We start from the raw sequence: 13,933 nt of genomic DNA on the forward strand, positions 1-13,933 counted from the left end.
ACCTAAGAAACCAGGTGGGAGTTGACTTAACACAGTTCTTAACTGAAAGTCAATTTGAACCCCTACAGTGCTGAAGGGAGCCACTTGACCCATCAGGTCTGTACTGACAACAATCCCACATATTCACCCCATTAATTGCTCTAATCTAGGCATCTGGGGCACTCAGAATTTAGCAAGGCCAATCAATCTAATCCACATATCTTTAGAGAGTGAGCAGACTCCACACAGTAACCAAGCCAGGATTTGAATCCAGATCCGTGGATCTGTGAGGTAATAGTTGTAGCCAGCATGCTGCATTGCAGGGGGCCAGAAATTCTGTGTCAAAGTGGGCAGGGTCCTTATCTAAGACAAGCTTCTGGATGGAGTCCCACTCCAGGACTTGATGGGCATGGAGGGTATGTTCACAATGTGACCAAACTAAAAAAACAATTTGCAAGTCTTTCCCATGGCAGTGGCAAGAGTGCAAATGTCTCTGATCAAGCAGTGGTATTGCCACTGGACTAGTGATCTACAAAGCCAGAGCAAGATCTGGGGATCCAGGTTCAAATCCTCCCAAGGCAGATGGTGAAACTTGAATTAAATAAAAATCTGGATCTAAAGGTCTAACGATGCCCCTAAATTGATTGCTGTAAAGAGTCATCTGAGTTCACAAATGTCTTTTAGTGAAGGAAGTCTGTCCTTACTCAGCCTGTGGTTCACTCTTGAATGTCTTCTGAAATGGAGAGCAGTTGGGGATGGGCAATAAATGCTGGCCTAGCCAGCAACATCCTGTGAATTGAATTAAAAAAAAAACGTAAAAGGCAATGGCAAACCACTGTGATACCTCAGCACATATAACCATGGACCAACAGAAGTCCATTGACCATTAGCCCATGAACACTCTTACCTATTTTCCTCCCCTTCCCCCCCCCCAACCCCCTATAACCCTTGACTCCTTTGAGCCAGACAGATTTTGATTCACAATGTTGAATATATTCAATGACTCAATCTCCCACTGCTCTCGAGAAAAGTATTCCAAGTGACCATCAGAGAAGAATTTCCTCCTTGTCATAAATCCGTGCCCTCTAGTTCTAGATTATCCTTGTGGGGAAACAGTTGCAGTATCCACCATGTCCAGCAAAATAAAAATAAAATGTACGTGTCACCATGTCTCAGATGACTGGGTGCTCTGGTTTCCTCCCACACCCCAAAGATGTGCTCTTAGGCTGATTGGTGTAACAAATTATCCGTAAATTATTCTCCCCTGAATCTGGTTTCCAATGGGGGTACCATAAGCATAGACATGGGTCAAGGGTGGAGGGGGAAAAAAACATTGTTAAGATGGCGGCGTGGGCTCGTTGGGCCGAAGGGCCTGTTTCCCGTGCTGTGTTGTTCTTTGTTCTATGACCATAGGCTGCTCTCCCCTTTGAGAGCTTTAACCTGAAGGTTGGGCGAGGGGCAAAGTTGAGGATATTTGTATAAATTCAACTTTACCCCCAGAATCTTGGATGTTTGAATAAGATCACATCTCATCATATAAATTCCAGTGAACATATGCCTTATAACTAACATTACATTCTTCACCCTCTCCTTTTCTTGTCTGTGTCTTTATACATCGTGCAAAAAAAGATTTTTCACCTGTAATCTAATCCAGGTGACAATAATAAATCAAACTGTTGAACTATTGTTCATTTCGCATCTCTGAAATCAGCCTGGCGAACTTTATTTGAAATTCTACTGGGAAAATTCTTTCTTTCGATAAACAGGTTAATACTGTACCCAGTACTCGGCAATTCCCCCGTACAGTTTAGTGAGACTTATCTACTGCGCTCGTTCCCCTTTGAAAATAAAGACAGTTGGAAGAAGGTGGACAAAGACAAACAGCTGAAATTATGAATCAAATTCTAAATTGCCAATATTGAGATTTGGTAGTTTCATAAGGGGCAGCAGGGAGCTTCACAATTTGAGGACATAAGAAATAGGAGCAGGAGTAGGCCATCTAGCCCTTTGAGCCTAACATTGTTGAATGGCTGCTTTCTCACAGTTAAATAGCAATAATTCCCGATCAATCCTGATTTAAGACTAAGAGGTATTGACATGTGGAGAGGGTGTCTCCTCTGTTGAGAATCTAGAACTAGGGCTCATTTGTTTTAAAATGAAGGTTGCTCATGTAAGACGAGAGGTGAGTTTCTTTTTCCTTCAAAGCGGGAAGAAAAGGGGAAAAAAATCTGCCTTCAAAGAAAAAGAATCTTACCTCTGTCTTACGTGAGCACACCCTTATTTCAAAACAATCCTTTGAAGAGCTGAAACATTTCAAGTGAGAGGAAATCTGCCACTACTTAGAGTCATAAACAGAAAATCACACTTCCAACAAACACAAACTTCAGTACATTGAGTTACCCTTTTCTCTAATTCTTACTTTCTCTTTCTGCAGCACAAAACCTGACGATATACATGAGCAACTCCAGATTTTGTAATAACTGCTTTTCTGACACCTTTAAATGGATCTCCCCTTCTTGATTGCTGATCTATTATAGAAGCAGGTTCAAAGGGCCAAATGGCCTCGTCTTATTTTCTGCATAAAATTTCTTCATAAACAAAATACTGCTGGAAATCTGAAATAAGGAAAGAAATGCTCAACGCGATCTGAATCTTTGAGCCATTTTCACTCTTGACAGGTGCTGTCAGATCTGAGTGTTTCCGATATTTTCTGTTTTATCAGCGTGGGATTGTGGTCGGTGCAGACTTGGTGGGTGGAATGGCTTCTTTCTGCACTATATGATTCTAGGACCCTGCGCAATCCTGCCTGAGTTCATTGTCCTTTATCAATTGTGACAAACACACTGTTAGCAGTTAGCACACTGGGCAGCATAGTGGCACAGTGGTTAGCACTGCTGCCTCACAATGCCAGGGACCCGGGTTCAATTCCTGGCTTGGGTCACTGTCTTATGTGGAGTCTGCACGTTCTTCCCATGTCTGTGTGAACATAGAACACTACAGCACAAACAGGCCCTTCGGCCCACAAGTTGTGCTGATCACATCTATACCTACCAAGCCATAGAACTATCTGTAATTTCCAATGCCATTAGATCCCATATACTCATCCAGAAGTCTCTTAAAAGACCCCAGCAAGTTTGCCTCTACCGCCGCCGACGGCAGCCGATTCCATTCACTCACCACCCTCTGAGTGAAAAACTAACCCCTAACATCTCCTCTGTACTTGCTTCCCAGCACCTTAAACCTGTGTCCTCTTGTAGCGACCATTTCAGCCCTGGGAAATAGCCTCCGAGAATCCACCCGATCTATTCCTCTCAACATTTTATGAACCTCTATCAGGTCGCCTCTCAACCTTCATCTCTCTAGGGAGAAGAGTCCCAGCTCCCTCAACCTATCCTCATAAGGATGCCTCCCAATCCAGGCAACATCCTTGTAAATCTCTGCAGCCTCTCAATAGCTTCCACATCCTTCCTGTAGTGAGGTGACCAGAACTGCTTTCTCCAGATGCCCCCACAGTCCAAAAGACCTGCAGGTTAGGTACACTTGCCATGCTAAGCACTCCTTCAGTGTACCCAGACAGGTGCTGGAATGTGGTGACTAGGGGATTTTCACAGTAACTTTGTTTCAGTGTTACTGTGAGACGACTTGTGACATTAATAAGTAAATAAATGATGCATAAGTAATACATCACACTGGTTAGCAACGTACTCCACTGGATGTTTTTCAATCACTCGCCAGGGAGTGCCACCCACCCCAGTACGTTGGTCTCCCTTAAAACAACACAAAGGGCCTGATTTTACCAACAATTTGCGTCAGTGGGAAAATTGGGTGTGAGGCCTTTATTGCGATCTGCATCCGAGTCCGAGCAGATTGCGACTTTACCGAGACCCGCGTATGGTGTGGATCCGTTCTGCGCCCAAATCATGGAAACATAGCACAGTACAGGCCCTTCGGCCCTCGATGTTGTGCCGAGCGATGTCCAAACCCAAGACCAAGCGATCCCACTCCCTGTCATTCCGGTGTGCTCCATGTGCCTATCCAATAACCGTGTGAAAGTTCCTAAAGTGTCCGACTCCACTATCACAGTAGGCAGTGCGTTCCACACCCCAGCCACTCTCTGAGTAAAGAAATTGGGCGCAACGACGATTTAAATGCATTTGAATGCGTTTTAAGTTGAATTAATGAACTGCGCGCCCAACTCTATCAGCAATTCCCCCTTTTCCGCTGTGTTCGCCGATCCGGGACCACGCTGTTACGGATCTGTTAAATAAAAGTCTGAGTGGGCTACTCCAGCCTCTGAAGAGCGTCTTCATTGTTTCCAACTGTTCCCTGACTCAGATCAGTGGTGGGGGTGGGGGTGGAAGTGGGTCAGGTCATTCTCTGGTGGGGGGAGAGGAGGGGAGTGAGGTCAGATTGCTGTCTGGGGGGGAGTGAGGTCAGATCGCTGTCTGGTTGTGGGGGGAGGGGAGTGAGGTCAGATCACTGTCTGGTTTGCGGGGGGGGTGAGGTCAGATCGCTGTCTGGTTGTAGGGGGAGGGGAGTGAGGTCAGATCGCTGTCTGGTTGGGGAGGAGTGAGGTCAGATCGCTGTCTGGTTGACGGGGGGAGGAGGGGAGTGAGGTCAGATGGATCTCTGGTTGGGAGGAGGCAGGAGGTTCCGCTGCCACTCTGCAGGTGATCGGTGGGGGACAGAGGTGGCAATAGGTCTGGATGGGGGGGGGAGTGGATACAGGAGGCAGTGATGTGTGTGTCCCCCTTATCCTTTTCCCCCCCGCCCACACACATCACTGCTCCTCTTATCCACCCCTCCACTACCCAGACCGATCACCATCCCTTGTCCCCCACCTATTGCTCGCAGAGTGGCAGCGGACAACCCTACTTCCCCCAGAGATATATCTTACCCCCACCGCCCCCCCCCACCTTCCAGGATACACCCTCACTCCCACTTTCGTTCCTGGGCCACTTTCTGCGGCTCGGGAGCGATCTGACACGGGTGCACTTTTCTAACCGCGCGGGCGCAGTTCAGAGCTCCGATCGTTCCAGCAGCGCTAAGTCTCGCCCACAGCGCGAATGGGACTGGAGATGGCTGAGAGTGATTGGGGGCGCCCGAAAGGGGATTTCTGAGTTGGATCTGGACTACACCCAGACTCGACACTTCGAATCAAAATTGGGCCCAAAATATTAATAACAATCAGTCAGTTTTTAGGCAGTTCAGCTTTGCAATAGGAGGAAGCTGATAACATATTGGTAAAGGGTAGGAGTTTTATGTGCAATATTTGAGCAGATGCTGTCTAAGGAGCCTTGGTAAGTTGCTGCAGTGCATCTTGTCGATGCCATTGTACGTCAGTGGTGGAGGGATTACAAGTTCATTCACCTACTCCTTTCACACGGAACCTAGATTTTCATCCGTTCTTTCTGTCCAAATATGTGTGTTACACAGAGAATTGGATATGATTTGCATGGAATTGGTGCTGATTTCACATCTCAGTTGCAGTTCCTTGCACTGGTTTATCATCTAAAGACAGCCTGAGGATAAAGGTAAAAGCAGAAAGAGGAGCAGACTCATTAAGTTGGTCAGTTGTCCGTAAGTCTCTGAGGGTAACACAAATCCCACTTCAGCTGCTCTTCCGGAACCACAGGAGCTCAGTCATGGAGTTTGGGGTGACGGCCACAAGATTGGAAGGACGGACACCTTGGATAACAGTGCATTTGACAGAATTCAACCTCAGGCAGCGATAGCCTCGTGGTGTTATCGTTCGATTATTAATCAGTTAATGTTCTAGGGAACCGAGTTCGAATCCCACCATGGCAGATGGTGGAATTTGAATTCAACAAAAAAATCTGGAATCAAGAATCTACTGATGACCATGAAACCATTATCGGAGAAAACACCCATCTGGTTCACTAATCTTTTTTAGGGAAAGAATTCTGCCATCCTTACCTGGTCTGGCTTACATGTGGCTCCAGAGCCCTAGCAACATGGTTGACTCTCAACTGCTCTCTGATATGGCCTAGCAAGCCACTCAATTGAAGGTTAAGTAGGGTTGCTTGTACCAAAGGTAGCCAACTGAGGCTTCTCCTGATACAATTTTTGAAAGCCACTTTTGATTGAAATGGAGTTCAGATCAAGCCCTGAAGGGGGCCCAATGGCTCATCCTGTCAACTTAGATCTGGTTTGATTGAGCCCAAAATGGGATGTTTAACTTGTCAGCTCGGATCTGGTTTGTCCCTCCTGGGGAACTTGATTGGACTTAATTGGCTTTTTGATGAGGAATAAAGTACTAAACAAAACCAGGGATGAGAAATAAATGCCAGCCAGTGACGCCCATGTCCCATGGATGAATAAAAAAAAGTCCGATAATAAAATGGTATGAGTTCAATGGAATTGTAGAAGTGGGGCCTGAACAAAGGTTTGCCAAATTTAACACACCTGCCAACCAATTTGTACTTCAAACCTCATGTATTTTGAACTCTGTCAGATTTATGTATTTTATGGCTTCCTCAGTGTTACAAATCCAATGTGTAGAGCAGACAGGGTAAGCCCTTAATCCATTTCGGCACTTGTTCCAAACTCTAATACAATTTCAACTTGAATCCGCTTCAAGGTCTCCACTAAAGAGACATACAAGATAGGCATTACATCTGATCTCACACTCCATCCTACCCTCGATCTTAGCCAAAAATGTCCACTCGGACTGCAGAGTGCACACTTAAACATTTTCCCTGCTCCTTTATTAAAATGGTTATTTACCGACCCACGTCAGACCGTTCCACTCAATATTTAACCAGTGTTAATTTTTCTACTTAGATTGTACCTTTGGTTTAAAATCATGTCAAGTATCCAGGAGGCATGGAGGTTAAAAGTGACCTGGCCACTGCAGAATTTGCACAGCTAACAGCCAGGAATCCACAGGGCTGCCTGAAGTCACCATGCCAGGGGTGATCTTCAAGTTTGCCAGGACTAGAAGAGGCACAAAACCTGGCATAGAGTGATGACATTAACACTGACTCCAGCCTGAGCCCAGCCAATCTTCCAGGACCCTTCAGGGTGCCATCCTTTGCAGGCACGCTGCAGCAGGGGTGAATAAATGGCCACTAAACCTACCTCCTTGAGCCCCCAGGTTATCAGTGTCAGTGTGCCGGGGGCCATGCATTGCTGGTACTGACCATGTGTACGGCCAAGGGAGGCTAAGGGAAGGAGGCTTTGGGGGTGGGGGGGGGTGCGGGTGGTGTCTGGGAGGGAAGGGGGTCTGTGTGGGGGAAGGCACCTGCGTGGGGGTATTGTGTCAGATAAAGTGTGTGTGTGTGTGTGTGGTTGCTGAGGGTTTAGCACAAAGAAAAATGCAGCACAGGAACAGGCCCTTTGGCCCTCCAAGCCTGTGCCGATGATGATGCCAGAACTAATCTAAAAGAAACTTTCTGCCCTTACTCGGCCCATATCCCTCTAGTCCCTCCCTATTCATGTACCTGTCCAGATGCCTCTTAAATGTTGCTAATGTGCCTGCCTCCACTACCATCCCTGGCAGTGCGTTCCAGGCACCCCCCCGTCCACTCTCTAGGTGAAAAACTCCCCCCGCACATCTCCCTTAAACTTTCCCCCTCTCACCTTGAACCTGTGCCCCCCCCTTGTAATTGACACTTCCACCCTGGGAATAAACCTCTGACCATCCACTCTGTCAATGCCTTTCGTAAATTTTTCAACCTCTATCAGGTCTCCCCTCAGCCTCCGTCTTTCCTATAAGAAGTCTCAATACACCAGGATGCCCGCCCTGCCCTTCAATTAATTGGCCTGTAGAAGCCACACACACGCCACCTGTGAATTTGCCCTCAACTAGCCGTTCCCAAGTTTATTCGCCAGTTCCTGTCTAATTTGGCTGTTATTGGCCCTTGCCCAATTAAGCATCCTCACCCGAGGGCCACTCTTGGCCTGATCCGTGACTACACAAAATCTTATGGAACTATGGTCACTAAACCCAAAATGCTCCTCCGTTGAAACATCAATCACCTGGGCCGGCTCGTTGCCCACTACCAAGTCTAGTATGGTTGGCAGTTCTCCCTTGACCCTTGGGTCCAACATTGCACGAAAAAGTCAACCACTGAAGATTCCTGCTGGACTGGCGGGTGATTAGCGAGGGCTGTTTGAATCGGGCTGCGAGCCCGCTAATTATGTTTAAAGTTGTTGATTTGCATATGCATCGGGTTCATGCCCGTTGTGTGTAGGGACTGCCCAGGGCTGGCAGCGCAGCCTCAGAGGCCGCAGCAGATTTGGCACCCAGTGCAAACATGTTTGTGCACCGACGCTCAATTCTGTGGGCCATCAGGATTCACGATCGGAGCGAATGGACATGGAGAACCCCCCCCATTTTCTTTCATAATGATGATACGTAAAGTATTGAATAGTGGTAATCCAGAGATCCAACCCTGGGGCGGCATAGGTTCAAATTTTAGCCTGACATTAGGAAGAAGTTAAATTCAATTGACTGATTTCTGTTCTAGTTGGAGGCTGGCTCAATCGTGCCACTAAAGAGATCAGAACCATACAATCCTTACAAATGAGGGTGTTCAACCTGCTGAGCCTCCACTGATAACATTCCTCCCAGACCCTACACCCATATAAAATATTTAACCCTGAAAATGGTTACGGTAGATAAGAGAGTGTAAAAAGGGGAAAAACATAAAGAGAGAAAACAGGACACTGTGTCTTGTGGCACAGTACAAAATGGACGAGGTAGGGACAGAATGCAGCTTAGCTAATTAGCAGCAAGATTGTGACATGAACCGTAAGTGTGACATTTATAGATTCAGATGATTTAACCACATTGTGATCTATGTACTTGTGAAAGCGTAGAACAGACAGGGTGTGCTATTGCAAAAACAAAGATTGAAGAAATTGGGGCTCTTTTCCCTTGAAAGACACCGACTGAGGGGGGATCTAATAGAAGTATATAAGATTATGAAGGGTATAGATAGGAAATAGCTTACCTCTGTTTACTCTATCATACAGACACGTAGGACAAGGGGCCATGGACTTAAGGTGAGGGGGGAGAGGTACAACACAGATATTAGGGGGAGATTTTTCACACAGAGGGTAATGGGGGTATGGAATGCTCTGCCAAGTAAGGTGGTGGAGGCAAACACGCTAGAGTCCTTTAAGAGTAACTTAGACAGGCACATGACTGAGTTGGAGATGGGTGGATATAGGAGATCCTTTTAATAAGAGTCATTAGCATTGGGGCGTCCCTGGTAATGTAAATGGGTATAGTATGATAATATTTTTTCTCTTTTCATTCACAGGTTTTAAGTTGGTCCACCTCGTGTCCAACGAGGGGCATACACGCGATGGGTCATACTGGGGCTGCTCTTGGTTGTTCGAGATTGGCCTAGTGCTTCATGTCGTTAGTGTGTGCCTAAACTGGACAAGATACTGGGCAAGACGACAGCTCAGTGACTATCGCTGATTGCTGTGCAGACACATGGATTTGGGCCGGTGTCTGTGGGAGTTTGCGCATTGTCCCCGTGCTTGCGTGGGTTTTCTCCGGGTGCTCCGGTTTCCTCCCACACCCCAAAGATGTGCTGTTAGGCTGATTGGCAGGAATAAATTGTCCCTAAATCAGTTTCCCTCAATCTGGATGGCCATAAAACATTAGACAGGGGTCGTGGGTAGAGAGGCGGACTGGTGGTGTTGAGACGGCGGCGCGGACTCGTTGGGCTGAAGGGCCTGTTTCCTGGGCTGATTTTTTTTATGTTCTTTGTTCTTTAAAACAACAGGAGTTAACCAAACCAGAGGTTAGAGATCCGTGACTCAGGTTTGATCTAGTTTGCAGTACGGAGATATAGCATTTGATTAACCTTTGTTTACTGTATGCAGGTTTCAGCTGTGAAGTGCCAACATATAGCGCTTGGAGCATCTTTGAACTTGACTTGGCCTCTCCCCTGTGCGTGTGGTAGAAGCTTGATTAAATTTGCCTTGTTTCACTCAGGTCTGAAGATTTAATCTTTATCAAACCCTCCCTGAAAGTAGGGACTGCACTGGACAGCAACTGACTATGTGGCTCCTAATTTATTTTAGTACCTGTAGTTAGGGTAGTCTGCCATGTGGCTGACTGTTGGATGTGAGTTGTGGTACCAAAGAACTGATGGAGGGAAAGTCAGACCCTGAGTGGGACGGAATAAGGGAAGAAGTTCCATGAAAATTGTGATGGAGCAAAGGAAACCTAGAGGAAATTGTGCAAATCTGGAGCAGGTGGGACAGATAGCTTCTTCCGCCAAGCCAAATAGCTGGAAGGGTAAGGACATAGGAATTAGGAGTAGGCAAATTCAGCTCTCAAACCTACCCTGCCATTCAATCATATCACAGTTGATCTCTCCCTGGTCTCAAATCCACCTCCCCACCTGTTCCTCATCCTGATTTCCATTTTTAAAATTAGAAATCTATCTACCTCCTTCCCGTAACCACTCAACCATTCAGACTCCACCACACTGCAGGGCAGCGAGTTCCACAAATTCACCACCCTCTGCGCGAAGTAACTCCTCCTCACCTCAAGTATTGAACCCTATTGTACAGATCGAACTGGAATAGGGAGTGTGGTGGTGCAATATGTAGATGGTATCCTGAGAGCATTGGCAGGAGAGAAGGAGCATGTAAGGACAGTAAATAAAGAATTAAACCGAATGAAATAAAGTTAATCCCCACAAAACGCTGCTTGCAAAGTCAGAAGTTGCCAACCTGGGCCATATGATTAGAGAGGGAAAGCTACTGGAAACAGGGACATTAAGAACAGTGTCAGACACATGATTAAGAGCCAAATGGGAATCTTTTATCATTATCTGCTGACAAATGTATACAAATTGTCAAGGACAATTTAGTGGATCTGGCAGGAAGGGAATGAACGTAGAAACATAGAAATTAAAAGCAGGAACAGGCCATTCGGCCCTTTGAGCCTGCTCTGCCATTCATCTTGATCACAGTTGATCATCAGATTCAATTTCCTGTCTCTACCCCATCCCCCAACCCACTTCCTCCAATATCCCTTGATCCCTTTAGCTGCAACAGCTGTTGAAACATGAGTAAATATAAGAGTAGAAATATGAGTGAGAGAAGTTGAAGGTGACGAGAGCAGTGGGATTCCTGGGTATAATAACTCCACGAGCAGACCGTAAAGGAACGGTGTTTTTACTACACAAAATAAAGGAAAGAAAAACCACAAGCCTATGCTACACACAACAGGTCCCAACTGGGAGAATATAACAATGGACCTACTCAGGGTCTTGCTTTATACCTGGCTCGGTGTATGAGTTCCACCTGATTAAACCACCCCAGGGTGCTCGTGTTCAAGGACCACTACAGGGAAGTCAATCAGTGATTTCCCCACGCAACTCCTGAGGGTCATCACACCAAGGAACCTTTGGAAGGAGATAGGGTGAGGGAACTGTGTGTGCGTGTCTCTCGGAATTATTAGGAAGGGACTCCTTGCACCACATGGACAGTAGTGGGCATGGAAAGGAATTGGAGAGCAGGGGAGCTGATCCCAGGAAGGTACTCAGCCCAGGCGGCTGAATTAAAAGTCTTAACGGAATCAGTAAAGCTAGCCAGAGATCAGAGAATTAATGTTTACACTGGTAGCATGGGCGGGCAGGGGATATGTCACCTGGAGGATAGGCTGGAGGACACATACAGCATGAGAAGCAGATTAGGGACTTTATTGGAGGAACTCAGGTTACTGGAGCAGGTAGCAGTAATCATAGAATCCATTGAGATAGGGTGAACTGTTGGAAGCTTTTTCCTAGGTCAGAAATGACAAACACAAGGGGTCACAAGTTCAAGGTAAGCGGGTATTTTACACAGAGGACGGTGGGGGCCTGGAACGCGCTACCAAGCAGAGGCAATAAATGCCGGCCAGCCAGCGACGCCCATGTCCCATGATTGAATTAAAAAAATTGAGTGCCACAGTCATTGTGACTGGCAGTGGATGCCCTCCAGTTCCCCATGGCACCAAATCCTGCAGCACGTGGCAGATGTGACCAGCTGTTTCCCTGGACATGCATAGCCTTCGTTGACATTGTTTCTGGGACATATCCAGGTATATGAGGCACTATCTGAGTATAAAAATTAGCAGGTCATGCTGCAGCTGTACAGAGCCTTAGTTAGGCCTCATTTAGAATATAGTGTACAATTCCGGTCACCACACTACCAGAAGGATGTGGATGCTTTGGAGAGAGTACTGAAGAGATTTACCAGGATGTTGCCTGGTGTGGAGGGCATTAGCGACGAGGAGAAGTTGGAGAAACTGAGTTTGTTCTCACTGGAATGATGGAGGTTGAGGGGCGACCTGATAAATGTTTACAAGATTGAGTGGCATGGACAGAGTGGATAGTCAGATGCTCTTTCCTAGGGTAGAAAGGTCAAGTACTAGAGGACATAGATTTAAGGTTCATGGGGAAAAGTTTTAGAGGAGATGTGTGAGGCAAGTCTTTTACACAGAGGGAGGTGGATGTCTGGAATGTGATGCCCAGGGAGGTGGTGGCAGCAGGTACGATAGTGGCATTTAAGGGGCAACTAGACAAATACATGAATAGGATGGGAATGGAAGGATACGGACTCTGTAAGTGCATATGGTTTCAGTTTAGGCAGGCATCATGATTGGTGCAGGCTTGGAGGGCCAAAGGGTCTGTTCCTGTGCTGTTCTTTTCTTTGTTCTTTGTTCCTTATGTCTGTAGGATCTGGGTCTTGTGAGACACATGAGTGATGACTCGCTGCGGGGCTCATCCTCTGCGCATGGAACCCACTTTCCCATCCTTTCCTTTTCACTCTGTTGCTCCTGCCTTTGACATCTTTATATTTTTCTCTCTTGCTTACGAGTAAGAGGAATGACAGTGAGATCACCAGCCCCCTTGTTCCAGGCAGTCTCCGTGCTGACATTCCAAAGAGAGAGACTTGATGGTTAACATTTGTCTACCATTCTTTTTCCATTCAACAACTTCAACTGCCTCTCACAGACTCGTGTCCATTGTCACAAAATCCATGGGCAGCTCTTAGTTCGAAGTTGATTGGAAAAGAAACCCACACCACAGTGGTGATATATTCGTAGAATCCTGACAGTGCAAAAATAGACCATTCAGAGCATCGAATATGCACCGACAACAATCTTACCCAGGCCCGATCCCCATAACCCCACATATTTACCCTGCTAATCCATCCAACCTCCGCATCCCCGGACACTAAGGGGAAAATTAGCGTGGCCAAACCATCTAACCCGCACATCTTTGGGGTGTGGGAAGAAACTGGAGCACCCGGAGGAAACCCACACAGACACGGGAAGAATGTGCAAACTCCACACAGACAATGGCCCAAGCTGGGAATCGAATCTGGGTCCCTGGCACTGTGGGCAGCTGTGCTAACCTCTGTGCCACCGTGCCGGCCCAATTTGGTCACTCCACGGGCATCCTGAGCTCTCAGGTGCAGGTATTGTCCTCAACTACACTCCAAAGCCTTGTGCTCATCTTAGCCCTTGGGGGCCACTTGTCAATAGGCACCTCGGCACAGAGCCAAGAATTAGGAGTGCTCTCCTATGGGCAGTGTGTCACTGCTAACTTCCTAAGGGGTTATAATTGCTTGCTCACTCAGGCAATGGTGCAGGCACATCGTGGCAGTCATTGATTTTTTTTAAGTCTGTGAGCCAGGGATTAAATGCTGAGTAGCAATCAGCGGCACTCATCAGTGCTACTTGAGTGGGCTATTGTGTGACTATTATGAATCCAAGCATGACAATTGAGCTCAAGCTGAGAGGCCTCAGTGGCAATATTGATCACTGCACTGATGGAGGGCTGTGACTAGTTGCCTTCCTCAGGGATCAGTGCTGGGACCTTTGCTGTTTGTAATATATATATGTATAAATGATTTGGAGGAAAATGTAACTGGCTTGATTAGTAAGTTTGCAGATGACAGAAAGGTTGTGCAA

Source organism: Carcharhinus amblyrhynchos, chromosome 9 (genome assembly GCF_965287045.1).
Source record: "Carcharhinus amblyrhynchos chromosome 9, sCarAmb.v2.hapA, whole genome shotgun sequence".
NCBI classification, from domain to species: domain Eukaryota; kingdom Metazoa; phylum Chordata; class Chondrichthyes; order Carcharhiniformes; family Carcharhinidae; genus Carcharhinus; species Carcharhinus amblyrhynchos.